Here is a 14,233-nt window from a genome sequence, read left to right on the forward strand (position 1 = left end):
ACCTGTGGCAGCATTTTGTGATACAGTGGCTCTGCTGTATAATTGGTAAAGAGCGCAGTGGTACTTTTGATTGGAGGAAGCTACAAATTATACAGAAACATAAAGCTGTGTTTATATAAATGCAACCTCCCCCCCCAAAAAAACCCTAAACCAAACTATTCCATCAACTCTCTGAAAAACATATGGGCAAAAAAAATAGTTTTTTAGTGTTTTTTTTACCTCATGCAAAATACGTAATTTAAACTCAAATTTCCCCCCGTTTTATCTGCTGCTTGTAGACACAGGATATGTAGCAGCAGAGAGGAGATGAGAAACTCTGCTGAAAGCTGGTTCTGTTTAACAGATCAAGTTCAAATGTGTTTTTGAGAAGGAAGAGCTGTAACGTTTTCTTCTGGCTGAGTGATGGTGGCCACAGGAGTGGAAGCCTGCTAGGGAAAGCACCTCATGCCCGCACACTCCTGCCTAGAGTTTTGAAACAGAATCGAGTTGGTCTGTGGGGAGCTGTATTTATTTATTGATTTTAAATTTATTTGAACGCATGCTCACTCACTCCCCAAACACAGGCGGCTGCCTTCCAGGAGCCCCAGCCGCCCTCCCGGCTCCGTCTGCTTCCCCGGAGCCCCCTCCCTCCCCAGATTCTTCCTGTTTTAAATCAGCTCAAAGTCTGTGTGAAGGACAGAGAAGCTGATCAGTGGCTCATCTAAGAGTCAGTCATATAATGGGGATGAGAAAGAAGTGTTATTAAGCCTACAGGACACCAGGATATGAAAAAGAAAAAAAAAAGGACACAGGCATTGCATCTGTTCATGAACTGTCGACGTACATGGCTCAGCTGTTGATGAGAGCGGACAAGTACTTTGTTCGAGTTGATAAAATTTTCTTCCCCACCCACTCGAAAGTATTTTCCATGACACTCATCACTAACAGGGGGTCCCACGCCATAACTGACCAACGGTGACTTCCTGAGTGGAGGATACACTCTCAGGATAGCAGGAGAGTCTGTTTTCGGGGATAATGGAGCTCCAGTGAGCGGACGCAGAATCAGACACAGTGGGGACATCTGGGTCTCAGATTCGCCGCGGCTCATGAGGACACTGTCTGGAGCAGCGAGGCAGTTCTTTCTTGGCCCCCGATGCTTGCATGGTTCACAGAGAAACGGAACAACCACGTCTTTCCCTGCATCTATTTATCATCTGCGTGCAGAGTAGGGGTGGCTGCTGTGTTTGGTGCTGCTGACCCCGACACGACATTCTTTCTATCGAACCAGGTCATTCTGTACATTTTACCGACTTCCCTCCGAACAACTGCGGGTGCCTGTGCTCACACCCAGGCAGAATTTGTGATGCAGGTGGGCACTGTCGTTTCAGAGAGACCGCGTCATCCTCTTTGCCCACCCAAACTGGAAGCACCTGTTTCTCTGTAGCTAAGACAACACTGTTTGTTATCAAACCCTTTGACCTTGTCTGTCATATTCCTGGAAGTGGTATCTCATCATCGCTGCATTTCATAATTCTGTAATTATGATCCAGCATGGAAGTCTTTGGTAAAAACATATTTAATGCATTCATGTCTTCATGTATTGATTTGAGAGAAGGGAAGGGAGGGAAAAAGGGGGAGAAACATCGATGCAAGAGAGAAACACCGATAAGCTGCCTTTTGCGCACGACCCAGCTGGAACCAGACGCAGACGATGGAGGCTCATCCGACGATGGAGGCTCATCCGACGATGGAGGCTCATCTGATGATGGGGGGCTCATCTGATGATGGGGGGCCTCCCGGCCCGGATGACCCCGTGGACACCGCCTGGACCCTCACCGCCCTGCACCCTGGGGTCGCCGACTCCCACTCGCTGCACCGCCAGCTCCACAGAGTGGGTGGAGGGCCATGCGCTTGCTCAGAGGGCTTTGGCCTGCCTTTGGTCCCTGCAGGTGGCCCTGGGTGTCCTGAACAGGCTTCTCCAGCCTCCTCCGAGGCTCCTGGCCAGGCTCCAGCCGGCCTCGGCTGGCCTTAAAGTGGGGGCCTACCTCCTGTGACCAGAGTAGATGGTGTGACCCCTTTTGTCTGTCAGTTTACTCCAAATTGGTGGCCTGTATAGCCACATGGGAATAAAAACTTGTCTGAAATGATTTTGAAGGACACAAAACTGAAAAGAATCGATGAAATTTTTTTCTAAAGTTGATGGAGACGATGCACGTAGGTAGAACTATAAGTCTTCCCATCGAAATAATAGAGGCCGCTTTATCTGGCAGAAGCATCTCCTAGTTCAGCCATAGAGTCTTGTATTTCATTTATTTCTTTAGTGATAGAACGAAATATTGTAATTTATTCCATCTTCATGGTTACAAACATCACAGAGCGGAATGAGTAAACAAGGCATACGAAGCAAACTCCTTTCTCCCCCCGTTTAACCAGATACACAGCGTTTCAAACCATTTCTGTGCTAATCATTTGGTGGGCCCCCGAGCGGATCACCTGAAAACCTGGTTTTAAGAGGACAGAGCAGATCAAAGGGGCGAGGAGAAGAAATGGTGTGAGTGGAGCCCACCAGAGCTGGGGCCCCTGCGGTGGGCGAGCTCAGCGAGGTGGGACATGGAGGGGGGCTCGCTTGCCCAGTCCCCACGAGCACGGGGCTGGCCCTGGGCGAGGGCGCCTGGCCCCACGGGGTTGCCCATTTCTTGAGGAACGCACTGCCACCCTCAGTGTGCCCTCACTTATTCTCCCTGGAAAGTCATCCTTTTAGAGAGGCTTCAATGTGATTATACTCACTGATGGGAGGGGAAGGTTTATAAGCCATGGTGAGAACTTTCTGGAACAGCTGAGAGTGAGAAGTCAGGACCTCGGAGGCCTGGGGTCTGCCGGCAGAGCTGGGGGGAGGAGCAGTCCCGAAGCCCAGACGGACCTTGAGGCTCCGAGCTTTTTCCTGCAGCCCAAGTGAGGAGGTACTGATTGCTTACAAGGACGCCCCACACCCCAAATCCTGTCCTTCATCCGTTCCTTTGGGGAAGAGCCTCTTCCTTTAAAAAGCAGGCACCACTTCTTCAGTTGCAGGAGGGCGGGTGGTATAGTTGGGGTGTCAGCGCCGTCTTACGCATTCACTGTTGAGATCATTTCCCATAAGAGGGGAGGCTGGACATTGTTCACGACATTTTCTCCCCTAAGATTACACAGGATTCCGAGGCCCCGGTCATCTGAAGAGAGTTGTGGGCCTTCTGTGCTTCTCAGCGTAGGGCTCCATGTGCAAAGCAAAAGGAAGTACCCGAAGGGATCTCGAACAAGAACTTACGTTAAATGCTGAATGTACCGGTCAGTGTCCATGGTTATTACCAATCATGTGTGTCTTAGCTTGGGCTGCCTTAGGAAAATACCAAAGATTAGGTGCTTAAAAGAAACAGGCATTTATTTCTCACAGTTCTGGAAGCTGGGAAGTCCAAGGTCAAGATGCCTGCGAATTTGGTTCCAGGTGAGGGCTGGCTTCCTGGCTTGCAGACGGCCTCCTTGGTGGAGAAAGAGAGCTCTGGTCTCTCTCTTCCTGGAAGGCCCCTTACCTGTCATGGGAGGCCCACCCTCCTGGACTCACCTAACCCTAATTGCTTCCTGAAGGCCTCACCTCCAAATAGCATCACACTGGGGGTGAGGGCTTCAACACATATAATGGGGGAGGGGCAAACATTCGGTCCAGAATAACAAGGTAACATACCAGGAGATGTTGCAAAAACTGCTAAGTCAGCTGCTAGAATATTAGTTGTTTTTTGTTTTTTAATTCTCACCCGAGGACATTTTTTAAAATTGTTTTTAGAGAGAAGGGGAGGAAGAGAAGGAAACATTGATGTGAGAGAGAAACAGTGACTGGTTGCTTCTCGCGCACACCAGGTCAGGGATAGAACCCACAACCTTTTAGTTACAGGACAACGCTCCAAGCAAGTGAGCCACAGCAGCCAGGGCCAAAGCATTGGCTTTTTAACTCCAGCTTGGCACTGGTCCATTCCTCTAGTCTTGTAGCTAGCTGGCCTCCTGCTCGCCGTGGTTAAATGTATGGCATCTTACTTCACTCGCCAAGAAAACGCGTGGTCCTCCCAGCTCGGCAACAGATGGCCAAAGTTTACAAACCACAGAGAAAATACACTCAGCGTGTGAAAACAAACTTTGCTGCTAATGTTGAACCGTTTCTTTCATGGGCTGCTTTGATTCACAGGGTAACTGCACTCTAATCTGGAAAAAGAAAACACTGAAGGTCAGTTCAAAAGCACAAATACCCCACTTAGCTGTTCAGAGCAGGGCTTTTGTTTTTAACGGCCTTGATGAAACGCTCCTCCAGGATTGGCTCCGTACAGCAGTCTCCAGGAGAGTTGCAGGCGGGTGTAGCTTCGCACTGTTTCCCTGGGACGGAAATAGAATAATCTTTCTAGTCGTCTGTGGGGTAAAATGTGCTAGGCAACGTGGTATTAATGAGAAATCTGAAAGGGAATTAAAAAACAATCATTGTTTACACCAACGCTATTCAACTACTCACGCAAGAAAGTCTCTCAGACTCAGTACGACCTCCTTCTCCAAAGGGCAGGGGGCGTGTTCACGTCAGCGGCCGCTGAGTTTGATAGGCCCCGGAGCCTACTCACGGTTAATCAGAATTATAGAAATAGGACATCTAGGCAGAAAATAAGTGCCTGGCGTGCAATCAATTAATTTATTCATATTTCATTGATTGGAGTCAGTTTTTGCAAAAAAAAAAATATATTTTTAAGTCCTGGCTCGTGTGGCTCAGTGGATTGAGTACCAGCCTGCAAACCAAAGGATCGCAGGTTCAATTCCCAGTCAGGGCCCATGCCTGGGTTACAGGCCAGGTCCCCAGTAAGGGGCACACGAGAGGCAACTGCACATTGATGTTTCTCTCCCTCTCTTTCTTCCTTCCTTCCCCTCTCTCTAAAATATGTAAATAAATCTTTAAAGAATGGTTTAAAAATATGTTTAAGAAATCCCCTTGATGCTGAGCTTAAACCCATCTGAATCTGCACCAGGATGATGGGAGCTTTGAGTGCAGCAGGAGCACACGCGTGTGTCTGTAATGCTCTCTGCACACCGTCTCACCTCTTCCACCTCCGCCGGGATCACAGGCGGTGCGGTTGGGACGGAGAGGGTGGAGAGCAGCGGCTCTGGGTGCCGTCAGCAGTGGTGACCCAGGCGAGCACACAGCTCTGCAGAGGCGCCGGAAGGTTCATGAAGGAGAGGAAAGTGGCAGGTTTTCTTATGGACACTGCAGCCCCTTGCAGAAGGCTGCACTTCTAGGAATTCAATCGGGACACCATTCACCTGGGGACTTGAAGCAAGAGAAGAATCACATCCCCTGTGAGCTTTTGTTAAACACAAAAGTCCCTCTCAATTCCTAGATAAGAAGATAAGGGGTCACTGTAAGGGGACAGACAAAGGGAGGATCGGGCAGAAAAAAACAATGGAGTGTGTAGGCTGAAATGTGCCACAGGGCACACAGTCTTTCTCAAAAGTTTAAAGAAGCTATAATTTCTGTGCCATATACAACCTCACATCCCAAGAGACCATACATGAGTTAGAATAGTGGACTGTGTTTCTCTTGTGTTTTTTTTTTTTGTCTTCTAATAATATCACTAAATAAGTAAGTCACCTTTCCCGACAAATCCCAGTGACTTCAGTGTTCGATTATTTGAGGGCACCCTAAGATGGTTACGCTAGTTAGGCCCCATGAGACAATTTCATCTGGGAAACCTGTATCCGGACTAAATGCAGCTATGATACAATGACATGCAATGGTTGTGTAGCGTACGGTAGACCGTTCCGAGTGCTTCGCTGATGTTACCTCGTTTACCAAAAGAGAGGGAACAGCATCACAGAAAACATAACTTCTATTGTTCACAGACTACCTCATTTTTAACATTTGGAGTTCCTACATAGAATAAGGTGAAAATAAAACATCTGTGGTCCAAGGCATCGCCAAGAGCTAAGGACTCTGTACTGTCTAAATCCGAGAAGGGATTAATATCTAGATTAAACTTCAGCACATCAACAACAAAACACTCCTGTAGAAAAATGGGGAAAACCTGGAGAAGACAACTTACAGAAGAGGAAACTCTTTAAACTGATAGACATGAGGGTGAAGGGAGGCTCAAACATGGAAGATGAAAGGAATGCAAATAGAATAGTGAAGTATCCCTTGTGCCCGTTAACTAGGAACTAATTGCAGGGCTGGACGGTGCCCACTGCTGGCCAGAGAGTGGACTGAGGCAGCACTGGAGAGGCAGCGGCACCACCCGGCCCGGCTAAGCTCACTTCCAGGGGTGTTCACGCAGGTTTTCTGATGCCCTGTGTCGGGGGTGGGTGGGTAGAAGCTGAGGGCGAGCGAAGGCTGTGCCCAAGTTAGTAGCAAAAGATTCAATTTCATAGAGGAGCATGAATAAATCTTAAAATTATTGCACTGAGTGAAAAAAACTCAGAAGCAGGAGGAGATATATAATTCTATTTGTGTAAATTAAAGACATATCCTGTAAGTATAATAAATTCTTCAAAAGAAAACATAAGAGAAAACTTCATGATTTAGATTTCGCAATGACTTCTTGGAGATGACATCAAAAGCAAAGTCAGTGGAAGAAAAAAGTAAATAAATTGGATCTCATCAAAAGAAAAAACTTGTGTGTATCAAGAAAAGCACCATCCAGGGCAAGAAAAGGCAACTTTCGGGTGGGAGAGAACATTTGCAAAACACTCTGCACAGGTTCAGTGCCCAGGATGCGGGAAGAGCTGCCACAGCTGTGAAAGCCAACAGCAAAACAAACCTGGTTAAAAGAGGCAAAGGCTTGAGGAGATAGATGCTTCTCCAGAGATACGCAAGTGACCAATTAGCACATAAAAACAATGTCACTGATTAGGGAAATGCATATGCCAATCACAGCAAGATACCACTTCATAGCCATTAGGACTGTTATTTTTAAGAAAGAAAACAAAAACAAAATCCAGAGAATAGCAAGTACCGGCAAAGACATGGAGACTGGGCACCCTGCGCCATGGGGATGGGACATAAAACGGTGGAGCCACTGAGGTGCCGGTTCCTCCGGAACTGGAACCAGAATTGCCCTGTGGTCCAGCGATCCCACCTCCAGGTGTGCGGCCCAAAGAAGTGAAGGCCGGACCTGTGTCCATAACAGCAATCGCCATCCATAAGAGCCAAACAGTGGCCACAACCCCGGCATCCATCAACAGATGAGCGGACAACCCAGGTGGTCTGCACACAGGTTGGACTATTATTCAGCCCTGAAAAGGAAGGAAACCCTGACACAGGCTACCGCGGGCATGCACCTCCGGGACATAATAAGTGAAGTAAGCCATTCAAAAAATAACAAACACTGTATGATTCTACTCATAAGGAGATGCCTCGAGTAGTCAGATGTATAAAGACAGACAGGGGAGCAGCAGTGTCCATGGTGTGGAGTGGGCAGGGAGGATGGGGTTTTTGCTGAGTGGACATGTACCCTCAGGTTTGGTTGATGAAAACATGCAGAGGTGGGTGGTGATAATGGATCGTAATGTGAGCAAACTGGAGGCAGGGAAGTACGCACCTGAAAGTGGTTAAATTCTAAGTTTTATGTGTGCATTTTCCACAATTTGAAAAATAAACTTAAGTAGACACAGACAAAAAGAAAAAGTAAGTGGGTAGTTTTACAGTAGGAATACAACACTGTACTTTTTGAAGGAGAAGAGAGTTGATATCTTTGCTTATGTGAAATGATCAAAACAGCACGTAGTAATTAAGTGGTCCATATGATGTGGAACTTTTAATTCAAAAAGACATTTTGAGAGAAAATGTATTTCTGCACAAAACAGTAAATAGACATTTCGAGGTATTTGTAAACCATACTAGACTGTTTGATGTGTGGGGTTGGGTGGGGACGGGCTGGTGACGAGGATAACGGAATAAACAAGCAATGGCACAGGGTAGGGGAAATGCTGGCGATCTTGCACCTTAACTCAGTTTAATAAAAATTTATTAAGGCTCTGCTTCTTCCAGACACTTTATTTGTATTTGTTCTCTCTGATGGTATCAGAGCCTCAATGTGATTTATGAACAGGAGATAACAAGACTGTTTATTAATTTTAGAGAATTGCATATGCCACAAGAACAGAGATGAAAATAAAAATTCATTGCTGGAGAAAGTATCTTTAAAGACACTGTATCTTGCTTATATGGTAAAACAAACTAACATATAAGAAATGAGATTCTATTTTCAATACTGCTTTTATCTCAAGCGAGGCTGTAAAAGCATTAGATGCCAAGAAATATAATTAAAAATAAGCTCTGACATAAAATTACGTGATAGGTTTGGAGAAGCTGAGATGTTATTAGGTTGTATATTAGTCTTTTATGAAAAATAAAATCTCAGAGGTACATTTAGATATTTCTAAACTCCAAGTGATGACAAACAGCATGTTCTGATAAAAATTAATCCTTAACAATGTCCGATAATTCATTAATTCAACAAATATTAATTACACTCTTACCACGTGCCCAATACTGGTGCTCAGGTACCATTTCACACACAATTTTGCATTTAAAGCTCAACCCCAGACTTCTCTGGATTCCAAATCCCCAGTATAGCCATCTTTGTGTTACTGCTCGACTCTCTCAAAGGTGCTTCAAAGCCCCGTGTCCAAAATACCTCGTGATCCATCCCCGAGACCTGTCGTTCTTTCTGTATTTTCTCCCAGAAAATGGCTTCCCACTCCATCTAAGGGGCACAAGCCAGACACGAAGTGATCGTTGTTGTTGTCATCATGGTCACTTGTCTTGCCCAGTCTCTTCCCCAAGTCCTGTTAATTTTATCTTTTAAGTATTTCTCATATCCATCGTCTTTCTTCCATTCTCAGCCACCATCCCAGTCCAAGCTCTTATTAGTGTCTCTTATTTCTCGACAGGACTCTGGCCTCAGATACGCCCGGCCCTCCACCTTACTTTACGTGGAAGCCAAGTCTGACCACGTCCTCTCTTATCCGCCTGCCCCCGCCCCCCACTGCCCTGTAAAAATGCATGTCTCTCCATTTGGACAGCAAACCCTTTATGGTGGCCAGCAATGCATTCACGGTATGTTCCTCCCTGTGTCTACACCCTCACCTCATCCCACTCCCCCCCATCCCGTCTCCCCCCATCCCGTCTCCCCCCATCCCGTCTCCCCCCATCCCGTCTCCCCCCATCTCTGTCCTTCAGTGTTGGCCTTTAAGTCTCTGCATGCACCATGCTCCCTCTGGCCACAGGACTTTGGACATGCTGTTCTCGTGGAATTGAAATACTCCCTCCATCTCTCCTCTCTTCCCCCTTTTACTTTTGATTTACTTTTTTATTCTCTGCTTATTGATTTTTAGAGAGAGGGAGGGAAACACCAAGGTGAGAGAGAAACATTGATTGGGGACAGAACTCACATCCCAGACATGTGCCCTGACCTGGAATTGAACCTGCGACCTTTTGACTTATAGGACGATGCTCTAACCGAGCCACACTGGCGTGGGCTCTCTTTCCTCTTTTTGACATAGGTCGTCCATTCACTCACAAATATTTATTGAGAACCTGCCAGGCCCTGGGTTAGGTGCTGGGGATTCACGCGGGCCTGCCCTCTTGAAGCTCCTATTTAGGTGAGTTGAACTGGACTCTGGTGGATTAACACTGGCTGAGTTCAGCATTTCTTCTTCGGAGAACTCTGATCACCCCAAGTCCACCAGGTCTTCTTGTCACACGCCCTCCAGACCCCTTGCACTCCTTCCTAGTACTTACTGCGGCTTGACCCCTCATTTATTTGCATGTTGATTCGCATAATACCCGCCCCACCCACAAGTCTGTAAGGTTTCTTCCGGGCAAAGACACATCAGTTTTCACTCATCACAGCGCCAGGTGCATAAAAGAAATCCTTAATCTAGTAAATGTGCACCGAGGGAAAAAGACGGGGCTAGGAAATGGTTAATCCAGTGCAGGAGGCAGATGAGGGAACAAATGAGACACCGGGGGGGAGGACGCTGACCCCGAAGTAGACACACGAGTTGAAGGGGCACAAAAGGCCCCTCATTTGACTATTGTTTTTGATGGGAAGACACACAGTTATATGTGAGAGTTAATGGCCAGAAGAGAGAGGAAAAGCTACGAGAGGGAAAGGAAAGGAGGGAGGGCGACCTCCGCGGGCAGCGGAGGGGGCGCGTGGGGAGCTCTGCGCAGGCGCACGGGGCGGGGGACTCCGGTCGGAGGGCGGGGAGGTCTTTGAGGGTCACGGGCTGCATGCGCTCTGCTCTGCTCTTGCCGCGTGTGACTGCCGAGCCCTTGATCTATGGCCAGTCTGAAGAATGCACACTCTACGTGCAACAAACGCATTAAATTTTAAAGACATAGTGCAACAAAGCAATAATTTTATATTAATGATTTTTATATGAATCACCTGCTGGAATGATGAGTCAGGTTTCAGTGTTTGTGCGGCAGGAAGTTGCTTGACCAGGGGTGTCCAACCTCTCCGCGTCTCTGGGCCACCCTGGAAGAGTCACTTTGGGCCACATGTTAAACAGACAAACGCTAACAAAAACTGATGAGCAAAAGACAGATTTTAAGTGAATTTACGATTTTGCGTGGGGCCACCTTCATAGCCATCCCAGGCCACGGGTTGGATGCCCCTGTGACCCTGTATAAGTGAAACCTGACCGTTGCTCCCAGTTGCAGGGCTGGGTTCCTGAACCACGCATCTGCTGACATTTTTACCAACCGATCTATATACATCATCTCGTACGTTGTGTGTTCCTGTTTAAAGACACCTTATTTCAGGTCCGCTGTTCCGTCCGCACTGCACTCATGGCCAACAGCTCTGCCACACATGCTGATGGCCCGTCTAACCCGTGCGTTCCCTCCATGGGGCACTTCCCAGCCTCCCTGCTCTTAGGAAGAGTGAACAGCAGGTCAGCACCGTGCATGGGGCCCCTGAGAACAGCTAAGTTGCCAACAAAAAGCACAAGCGTGCAAAAATGTGGCACCGAACAGACGACCCAGAGAACACTTGTTCACGTGCGGCATGGGGTGAACTGGGGAGGCGGGGCGGGCTTTGCCGGACCTCAGCCGGCACACGGGTTGCGCGTCCCAGATTTTCCGCTCTTCTGTTCATGTCCACCTGTGACCACAGAAGTGCCGGTATTGACTCTGGGGTTACAAATACATTTTAGGGAGCAGGCGAATTTGCAAATGCAGGATCAGTGGATAATGAGTGTCCGTTCATTTTGGATATATGGGGTTAAATAAAAGGTGTTCTTCAAATTAATTTCACCTGTTTGTCTTTACCTTTTCAGTGTGACTGCAGGAGACTGGAAGTCACACGTGTGGCTCGAGTTACATCCTGTTGGGCAGCACGGGGCCCAGTGATCTGCTAAGCGAGGCCCCAGGGAGGGGCCAGTAACATGGGGCCCACACGCTGATTTGAGGTTGCAGTCTCTCCCCTACTCACTGTTCTGAATTTTCATCATGGGATTGCTGTACCTCACTCGGCCTGTGGATTTGGTAGTAGTGCATTTAAAAATCACGTTATTCATGTAGACAAAATTCCCAAAAGAAGCAGTTGCCCATTAGGACAGCCTGGGGTGAGGGTGTGGGGTGGCCAGATACGCACAAAAGGGCCACAGGGAGGTGAAGTGCAGGGACCCAAAGCGGGGGGGATCTGGCGGAATTTAAGGAGCTTCAGAACAAAGTTAGAGAAGAAAGAGGAAAAGTGTTTTTCTTGTCCTACGAATTATCTTCTAAACCTCAGGTCCATCAGGGACGATTAGTAACAGGGTCTGAGTGTGGCCCCCTGCGCTGGGCCCCCAAATCCTCCAGGTGGCTCTGGCTGTGAGAGGGGGCAGCGTGGCAGGAATGGGCAGCTCGTCCACCTCTCGGGTGCGTTCCTAGCGGTTCACGAGTCGTCCAATGCCTATGGCTCCTTGTACAAAAGTTCTGCAGCTGTAATGAAGTCTACAGGCCATTGCCCTAGGTCTTGTCAGCAAAAGTTGGGGAGGAGCAGGGACTCCCCAGGAGCAGGAGTGGCTCCCAGGAGCACCAGGCCGAGGTGGAGGCAGAGGGGAGCTGAGGAGAGGAGGGCATCTCTTCTCCCCTGGCAAGGTGACCTTGGTTCCAAAGGAGCTTTGCATTAGGTGACTTAATCCTCGCATGGATTGGCACTTTGGATCTGAGGGGTCTCTGAAAAGTGTTTCATGACCGTCGCAGACTCTGTCCAGCAGAGTCCACCTGTTGTGGTTGACGACGAGAATCATTCACAGGTGACAACAGTCCTGTGTGGAAAAAGGGAACAGGCACCACTACTCTCTCAAGGGGAGAGTGCCTATGGTGCCTCGGCCACTCCCTCCAGAGGAGAGCGCCCGACCCCTACCTAGACAGGCTTTTATTATTTTCTTGGGGTCTTATATCATAGAAAGCTTTATTATCTATCACATAGAATATTATTGTCTACATTCTAGGTACAATCAAGGAAATAAAAATAACATGCAGAGGGGAATGACGATGAGCTGATTAGCTCTGTCCTTGGGAGAACTCATACAGGCTTTGGATATTACCTTGAAAATAGACAATACACATTTGTTGTTTTAGACCAGGGTGATGGAGTTTTAGCAAGAGCAAGCCATAACAATCTGTGTGCATTTTCTGGGCCTGATTCCCACGGGAAAACTCAGTTTGAAGGCCTGGCTCCTGCCCACCACTTTGCTTCTATAGGTTTTCCATACAGAGCTGAGTCCCATTTGCCAGGCCAAGACAAACTGGTCTCCTACACATGACCAGCCATTGGGTGCCCTAGAAACCATGGAAGCTCCAAACTAGATGCTCACTGGCATTTGATCCTTGGTCCCCCTCGGGGTTGCTGCAGACCACCCTGCAGCCAGGAAGTGACCGAGAGGCAGGTGGTGTGTATCGGGTCTGCTGGGCAGAACACCGAATGAAGGGACGAGATTACCTGGTTTCTTGTTCGGCTGCTTGAAAATGCAGGTGGGTGCCTTCCTTCCAGCTCCCCACACTGCTCTCTCCTGCGTGAATCTTCTTGGGCTCGAAGTTTCTGCAAATTTGGGCATGAGTTTTATTCTTCCTTGTAGATCCACAGAAAACTACTCTTACTCAAATGAGCTTGCAATTTCTATTTTTATTTCTGGAAGTGGCTTTTCATCGCAATAGCCCCAATAGTGAATTTAACAACTGGTAGACTTTAAGAAAAAAAAAATTCCTTTCTCATGAGATTTAAAGAAATATCCTTACTGTCTCATTAGGGCTTTTGTGTTCCTTTTGTACGACAGGAAAATTGTTTCTTGGTGGCACATAACTTTATATACATGCATGTTTACAAACTGTCATGCTATACTTTCTAAAGCAAATTACCCTATTCTTGCTGAATCATTGTTTAATACACACATCACAACCTTGATCTCTCAGAGCTTGTTTTCCAGGGAGACTCAAAGCGAATCTGACCCACACTCTCCTTATTTGGACACGACGGGTCATCTCTGATTTCAAAGTGACTTTGAAGTTTGTCTTGCCATTTTCTTTCATGAACTCTGTTACTAATAATAGAGTTGTACTATTACTTTAAAGACCAATTTACCTCCTTCACACCCTTCAGCCAGCCCTGTGCATTCATGTACACAATACGGTTGTTTTCCCAAAGCAACTCTCTATGTTCTCTTTGTAGCGTGGCCTGATGTCCCTCTCACTGGGCTGTGGCCGACTTTCCCTGGTGCACAGCTGTCTTCGTCTGGCCACCCGCCACGCTCCTGCAGCTGCTCCCGGCAGGTTTCCGTTCATTCCGCAGCTATTGGTACACAGGGTTGCCTTCTCATTGTTCCTTCCCGGCGAGACCAGCTCTCTTGCCCTTGGGAATCTTGGGTCTTGCCCAGCAGCCTGCCGAGCAGGAGTCGGTTTTGCCGTGTGCCCTCCACTCAGAATGAAGTGAACCCACGGGGGTGTGAGGCCGGCTCCGCACTGTGGACAGGGCCGCCGCCCACCCACGGCTTTCCCATTCCGCTTGGGCGGCCGCTGGGGCAGCTCCCCGGCCGGCTTGCAACCTTGATGCAGATGTTCTTCATCAACATTTCTTTCTGGTGATACAACTAATAACCTCAAAACTTTGGGACATATTAGAAAACACAGAAAAATTAAAATTATTTGTCATCTCACCCGACAGGAGGAACTAGTGGTTGTATTTTGCTACATTTCTTTCCA

Source organism: Artibeus jamaicensis, unplaced genomic scaffold (assembly GCF_021234435.1).
Source record: "Artibeus jamaicensis isolate MK-2021 breed Jamaican fruit bat unplaced genomic scaffold, CSHL_Jam_final contig_415, whole genome shotgun sequence".
Lineage (NCBI taxonomy): Eukaryota > Metazoa > Chordata > Mammalia > Chiroptera > Phyllostomidae > Artibeus > Artibeus jamaicensis.